Source organism: Bombyx mori, chromosome 11, assembly GCF_030269925.1.
Source record: "Bombyx mori chromosome 11, ASM3026992v2".
Taxonomy (NCBI): Eukaryota; Metazoa; Arthropoda; class Insecta; order Lepidoptera; family Bombycidae; genus Bombyx; species Bombyx mori.
In genome coordinates, this window is record NC_085117.1 from 4,808,731 (window position 1) to 4,816,230 (window position 7,500).

General features: G+C 44.4%; 3 non-coding genes across 3 annotated transcripts in view; all 3 read left to right on the plus strand.

Annotated features, from left to right (window-relative positions):
- The first annotated feature begins 2,205 nt into the window (after positions 1-2,205).
- LOC134199773 (small subunit ribosomal RNA) lies at positions 2,206-4,113 on the plus strand. Its single transcript, XR_009974394.1, has one exon. It is a non-coding gene; the product is annotated as a small subunit ribosomal RNA (ribosomal RNA).
- Positions 4,114-4,874: 761 nt separating this feature from the next.
- On the plus strand, positions 4,875-5,031 carry LOC134199769 (5.8S ribosomal RNA). The gene has a single exon (XR_009974390.1). It is a non-coding gene; the product is annotated as a 5.8S ribosomal RNA (ribosomal RNA).
- Positions 5,032-5,880: 849 nt separating this feature from the next.
- Positions 5,881-7,500, plus strand: part of LOC134199762 (large subunit ribosomal RNA) — a 4,118-nt gene continuing 2,498 nt past the window's right edge. Inside the window, exon 1 of the ribosomal RNA XR_009974384.1 lies at positions 5,881-7,500. This exon is cut by the window's right edge and continues 2,498 nt beyond it. This is a non-coding gene — a ribosomal RNA (large subunit ribosomal RNA).

A 7,500-nucleotide genomic window follows, 5' to 3' on the forward strand; every position in this document is an offset into this window, starting at 1 on the left:
CCTTACCTTACCTTACCTTACCTTACCTTACCTTACCTTACCTTACCTTACCTTAAGTTACCTTACCAATACCAATACCAATACCAATACCAATACCAATACCAATACCGATACCAATATCAACCAGAATTTATGAAGACTGTATTACCCAAAACTATACTTATTATTGTGCATGTGTGTATATGGGTGCTTGTTTTTGTATTATGTGTGCCTATGTTTATGTTTGCTTCCGATTTGTTAATGTATCTATGTATACTTTTTGCTACTACGCCTGTTACTATTGGGAATAAGTTTCTTTGTGTGTATTCCAGAGTCGTGTTAGTTCTACTTTTAAGGGGTGATATTTGATATTTACTAAGTTTATAATAATTTATATTATTGTTATTGTTATTGTTATTTAAGTATTTTGTTGCCAATGAGCCTGATATTTTGATGATAGATCGGTCTGCGCGTCGCGCAGTGTTGGTTGATATCACCATTCTTCATGACGAGAAAGAAACAAAGAAAGAAAGAAAGAACCTCGTGAAGGCAGAAAAGGACAATTTAATATAATATTTAGACCTGGCCCACTAGACTACCGCCATTATTGATTTTTATCGATTGATTGATTGATTTAAAAATAATTATTCCAATAGTTGTGTCGGTAGTAGGTACCAGCCAGCCAGCCAGCCAGCCAGCCAGCCAGCCAGCCAGCCAGCCAGCCAGCCAGCCAGCCAGCCAGCCAGCCAGCCAGCCAGCCAGCCAGCCAGCCAGCCAGCTAGCTAGCTAACTGGGTTAGGGGTCCTGATACAGAAGGCAGTTAGTTATGTAGTAGTTATTATTATCCACGATAGGTACTGCGCGCTACGTGAGGAGGTTTCTTCTTCTCGCTCTGGAGTCAGTTCTCAGTTCAGGAGGAGTTATTAATGTTAATGTACCTACGTACATAATAAGATGTCATAATGATAACCTTCTACGTGGTGGATATGAAAATTTATCAATATCATCATCATCATCATCATCATCATCATCATCATCATCAAGGCGTGATGTACCTTCACCTCGTGAAGGCAGAAAAGGACAAATTAATAAAATATTTAGACCTGGCCGACGAGACTTAGTCGTAATAAAAATCTTTTAAAAAAAATTATATTTTAATTAATAACATTTAAAATAAATATACATAATTAATAATAATACTAATACTAATAATAATAATAATAATAATAATAATAAACTATATTCTGTCTAAATTAAAATTTAAAATCCACGGCTCAACAGACTTCACCGCGGACGACGATCCTACGTATGTATGCATGCGAACGCGCACGGCCCGCATCACATGTGTGGTTTGAGCGCGTGTCGCGTTTGATGTTCGGGCGTGCCTTAGTTGGTGCGCGAGGCGAGAGAGGAAGATTTGATTGATGTTTGTTGTTTTTTGGATTACATTTTCAGTTTTTCTCTCTCGTTTTTAAACGAACACATTATAAAGTTATATATTATATATTTGATCAGCGTCGGACCTGCGTCATGCGATCTGAAGTATCTATCCATCTCTCATATATATCTTGTCCGGTCAGAAGCTTGACATATATACATTGAGGAGAGGAGGAGACTTTTGTGATTGGACGCATAAATTTTTTGGTCCTGGAAATTTTAAAATTTTTCATATGTTCATTGGTTTTGCGCGTTGCGTGTGTTTCGTGTTTAATAATAATAATAATATAATATATTTATTATAGATTAACCGAAACGCTGCGGTCGCCGTAACACCGTGTGAGACATATGCGTAACTCATGCGACGGCATGTTCGTTCGGTTAGTTCATTTCTAATTTCAGAATGAAACAATCAAACGGACGAATGCACCTGTTCGTTCAGTCGTTTACGTCATTCTGTACGTTCCGTGCGCGATTTTGAAATTTTATTCGTTAAAACGAATTATAATATTTCATATGGTGTTTTTATTTAAACATTATATGTTTTAACGTGAACGGTTTATGCGAAATCTCGGTGGACCGATTTTGTATAATTATCCTTTTCCTTAAAAATTAAATTTTCTAGGATATGGATTTTTATATATTTAATGATATTATTTATTAGTAAACAACGAGAGTTGTTTATTATATAAATACTATTATAATACCTAAACACGATCACGCCGTACGAGCGTTTTTACGCCCGATGCGGTGCGACGTTTTAGTTTTCGAGCTAACGAAAAAGAGAGCTCCCTGGTTGATCCTGCCAGTAGTTATATGCTTGTCTCAAAGATTAAGCCATGCATGTCTCAGTGCAAGCCGTATTAAGGCGATACCGCGAATGGCTCAATATATCAGTTTTGGTTCCTTAGATCTTACTCAGTTACTTGGATAACTGTGGTAATTCTAGAGCTAATACATGCAATCAGAACTCTGACCAGTGATGGGATGAGTGCTTTTATTAGATCAAAACCAATCGACGGAGGGCCTCGCGTCCGAAGTCGTTAATTTTGATGAATCTGGATAACTTTTGCAGATCGCATGGTCAAGTACCGGCGACGCATCTTTCAAATGTCTGCCTTATCAACTTTCGATGGTAGTTTCTGCGACTACCATGGTTGTCACGGGTAACGGGGAATCAGGGTTCGATTCCGGAGAGGGAGCCTGAGAAACGGCTACCACATCCAAGGAAGGCAGCAGGCGCGCAAATTACCCACTCCCGGCACGGGGAGGTAGTGACGAAAAATAACGATACGGGACTCTTACGAGGCCTCGTAATCGGAATGAGTACACTTTAAATATTTTAACGAGGAACAATTGGAGGGCAAGTCTGGTGCCAGCAGCCGCGGTAATTCCAGCTCCAATAGCGTATACTAAAATTGTTGCGGTTAAAAAGCTCGTAGTTGCATTTGTGCGCCGCGCTGTCGGTGCACCGCATCCGCGGTGATACTGACACGTTTGCGGAGCATATCGTCGGTGAGCCGGCGTTCTAAAAAACGCCGGTTCAATATCAAAATCCTATCGCGGTGCTCTTCGGTGAGTGTCGAGGTGGGCCGACAATTTTACTTTGAACAAATTAGAGTGCTCAAAGCGGGCTAAAAATGCTGCTTGAATATTTCGTGCATGGAATAATAGAATATGATCTCGGTTCTATTTTGTTGGTTTTCAGAACTCCGAGGTAATGATTAATAGGGATAACTGGGGGCATTCGTATTGCGACGTTAGAGGTGAAATTCTTGGATCGTCGCAAGACGAACATCAGCGAAAGCATTTGCCAAAGGTGTTTTCATCAATCAAGAACGAAAGTTAGAGGTTCGAAGGCGATTAGATACCGCCCTAGTTCTAACCGTAAATATGTCATCTAGCGATCCGCCGACGTTACTACAATGGCTCGGCGGGCAGCTTCCGGGAAACCAAAGATTTTGGACTCCGGGGGGAGTATGGTTGCAAAGCTGAAACTTAAAGGAATTGACGGAAGGGCACCACCAGGAGTGGAGCCTGCGGCTTAATTTGACTCAACACGGGAAATCTCACCAGGCCCGGACACCGGAAGGATTGACAGATTAACAGCTCTTTCTTGATTCGGTGGGTGGTGGTGCATGGCCGTTCTTAGTTGGTGGAGCGATTTGTCTGGTTAATTCCGGTAACGAACGAGACTCTAGCCTGCTAAATAGGCGTCGTTATTTAGGTGTGCGCGGCCTCGTGTCGCGCAACTCACTGACGACGTATTAAAATTCTTCTTAGAGGGACCGGCGTCTTCGAGCCGCACGAGATTGAGCAATAACAGGTCTGTGATGCCCTTAGATGTCCTGGGCCGCACGCGCGCTACACTGAAGGAATCAGCATGTTCTCCCTGGCCTAGAGGCCCGGGCAACCCGCTGAAACTCCTTCGTGCTGGGGATTGGGGTTTGCAATTATCCCCCATAAACGAGGAATTCCTAGTAAGCGCGAGTCATAAGCTCGCGTTGATTACGTCCCTGCCCTTTGTACACACCGCCCGTCGCTACTACCGATTGAATGATTTAGTGAGGTCTTCGGACCGACACGCGGTGGCTTCACGGCCGTCGGCGTTGTTGGGAAGTTGACCAAACTTGATCATTTAGAGGAAGTAAAAGTCGTAACAAGGTTTCCGTAGGGGAACCTGCGGAAGGATCATTAACGTGTGTTGTATTGTGTGTGATATGTAAATATTTTATTTATTTATTTATATATATATACGCATGCATACATTCGATCGTTCTTAATTTTTATCGTTTATCCGATTTCTCACGCTCTCGCGCGCGTTTGTCGCGACGATATTGAATCTGACTGCTGACATTATATATCTAATACTGCTGCGTACTGCACGCGCACGGCAGCACACGCATAAAACTATACGCGCACTACAAAATACCATTACTGACACCGAAATTACAGTGTTGTTCTGTGTTTGTGGTGTGTGTGTGTGTGTGTGTGATGCAGTAGTTGTGTGTGTGTGTGTCGTCGTGTCGATTCGATTGCCGTCGTGACACTAGTGCGCTCGAGAGCGAGAACGCGGTGATCGAAAGAAAAACTCACAGACGTTTTAGTTTTCTTAACGTGTGTGTGCGTGCGTTGTACCACCGTGTTTTATATGTTTATTATTATATATTTTGAGATTCGAAATTTCGAATATTATAATATTTATGTATAAAATGCGAAACGCGCGCGCGCACACGGCGAAAACGTCGAAACGTCGCGTACACGTCCAAACGTCACGGAGAGTCGCGTGCGCGCGTTCTTGCGGGAGCGCTCGCTCGTGTCTCTCTCGTCGTCGTTGACGGTTTCGTAAATTAACATAGAATACATTTTATTTATTTATTGTTTTTTTTTTCGACAAGAAAAAAAAAAAAAGAAATTTTTTATTTTTATTTAAACATTACAGAAAAAACGAAAATCATTACCCTGGACGGTGGATCACTTGGCTCGCGGGTCGATGAAGAACGCAGTTAACTGCGCGTCATAGTGTGAACTGCAGGACACATTTGAACATCGACATTTCGAACGCACATTGCGGTCCGTGGAGACACATCCAGGACCACTCCTGTCTGAGGGCCGGCTGCATAAAAAACATTAATCACATTGCGTGGCTCGTGCCGCGCTCGTGATCCGTCGCGTTGACGCGTTCCGCGTTACGCGTTCGTACTCGTCGTTACGTGTTGTTTTATTTAATTAAAATCTGACCGAAGACTACGATTACGAATCGCGTTTCGCTAGCTCGTCTCTCCGACGGATCTAAAAATGTTTTATTGTTATTTCAAAATTTTCATAATCACGTCGAACCTCTCTGGCGCGCGCGTTATGTTTAGCGTGCGCGTAGCGAGTTCTCGTGTATATGAATTTTTGTCGTCTTGGTTTCGTTATTCTGTTGTTGACGTTGTATTAATCGTTATTTAATATCGACGACGACGACGGTGCGAAGCGAAACGTTGTGATGAAGAATTTTAATGAATTATTTGTAATCGCGAATAAATTCAATAAAATAATCTAACGATTTTTCGCTTGCACACACATCGATCGTTGAATTTACTTAACGTAACGGCGACGACGAAAAACTACTAATGACCGGGACAGACGAATGATTAACAATAGGAAAACGTGTGTAGGCGGACTCGACGTCCGAATTGCGACCTCGCGCCTCTCCATCTCTCACTCTGACTCGCTAGCGCTCTCGTTCGCTCGCTCTCGCTCACTCGCTCTCGGCTCTCTCGTTTTCGTCTCTGATTGAAATCTCATTACAAAATTTTTTGTGAGGAGAAGAAAGAAGAGATTGATGCTTGGGAATAGAGAAAATGGTGGTGGGAGGAGAGGAAAGGAGGACGTGCGTGAGGAGAGGAGAGGGGTGGGAGGATTTTGCGATGGACGCTGACGGATATCGAGTTTGCCTCAAATTTATTTTTATATCGTTGGCCTCAGATCAGGGAGGATCACCCGCCGAATTTAAGCATATTAGTAAGCGGAGGAAAAGAAACTAACCAGGATTTCCTTAGTAGCGGCGAGCGAACAGGAATATAGCCCAGCACTGAATCCCGTTGTTTTAATCGATAACGGGAGATGTGGTGTTCGGGAGGTTCCGCTTTCTCGTCGCGACGACTCCTGTCCAAGTTCGTCTTGAACGGGGCCGTTTTCCCGTAGAGGGTGCCAGGCCCGTAGCGACGGAGGGTCGCGGCGAGAGGGACGCTCCTTAGAGTCGGGTTGCTTGAGAGTGCAGCCCTAAGCGGGTGGTAAACTCCATCTAAGGCTAAATATGACCGCGAGACCGATAGCGAACAAGTACCGTGAGGGAAAGTTGAAAAGAACTTTGAAGAGAGAGTTCAAGAGTACGTGAAACCGTTCAGGGGTAAACCTGCGAAACTCGAATGAACGAACGGAGAGATTCATCGTTTTCTCTCGGGCGTACGTTTACGTGCGTTCAGATGTTGACGGAACGTTCGTTTCGTGCGTTCGTTCTCCGTCGGCACGGTACGTGAACGTTTAACGTCCCGAGAAGACGTGCACTTCTCTCTTAGTAATGCATCGCGACCCGTTCGTCGTGGATTTAAGACGATCGCGCGGGAGACCGTACGAGTTTTATTCGTTTAGAACACGTTCGGACCGCGTATCGTTCCGATCCACGCATTCGGACGGTATCATTAAACTAATCACGCACGCGTTGAAAATTCCTAAAAAAAATTTTCTCATACGCGTCCGGCCCGACGCAAGTCAACGTCGTATTTTCTCGTTTCCTGCCTTAGTGCGGACGCGAGTGCGACGCGTCTGTTGTCGCAGCCGTGCAGTCTCGGACTAGTGCGTGTTTGTTTGAACGTCTGCGATGATACAGTTTCGGGCACTCGCAGGACCCGTCTTGAAACACGGACCAAGGAGTCTAGCATGTGTGCGAGTCATTGAGTTTTATAAATTTTTAACATTAAACTGAAAGGCGTAACGAAAGTGAAGGCGAACGCTCGACGTTCGCTCAGGGAGGATGAAATTATCGAGCTACGTTCGTGATTTTCGCACTCCCGAGGCGTCTCGTTTCCAATCAGTGAATGAAGGCGCGCTCTGAGCACAAATGCTGGGACCCGAAAGATGGTGAACTATGCCTGGTCAGGTCGAAGTCAGGGGAAACCCTGATGGAGGACCGTAGCGATTCTGACGTGCAAATCGATCGTCGGAACTGGGTATAGGGGCGAAAGACTAATCGAACCATCTAGTAGCTGGTTCCGTCCGAAGTTTCCCTCAGGATAGCTGGCGTCGATATAAAATTTTAAAACAGTCTCATCCGGTAAAGCGAATGATTAGAGGCATTGGGGCCGAAACGACCTCAACCTATTCTCAAACTTTAAATGGGTGAGAACTCCGGCTTACTCGAACGATGAAGCCGGAGATCTGATGACGGTGCCAAGTGGGCCAATTTTGGTAAGCAGAACTGGCGCTGTGGGATGAACCAAACGTAGTGTTAAGGCGCCTAAAAAACGCTCATGGGACACCATGAAAGGCGTTGGTCGCTCATGACAGCAGGACGGTGGCCATGGAAGTCGGAATCCG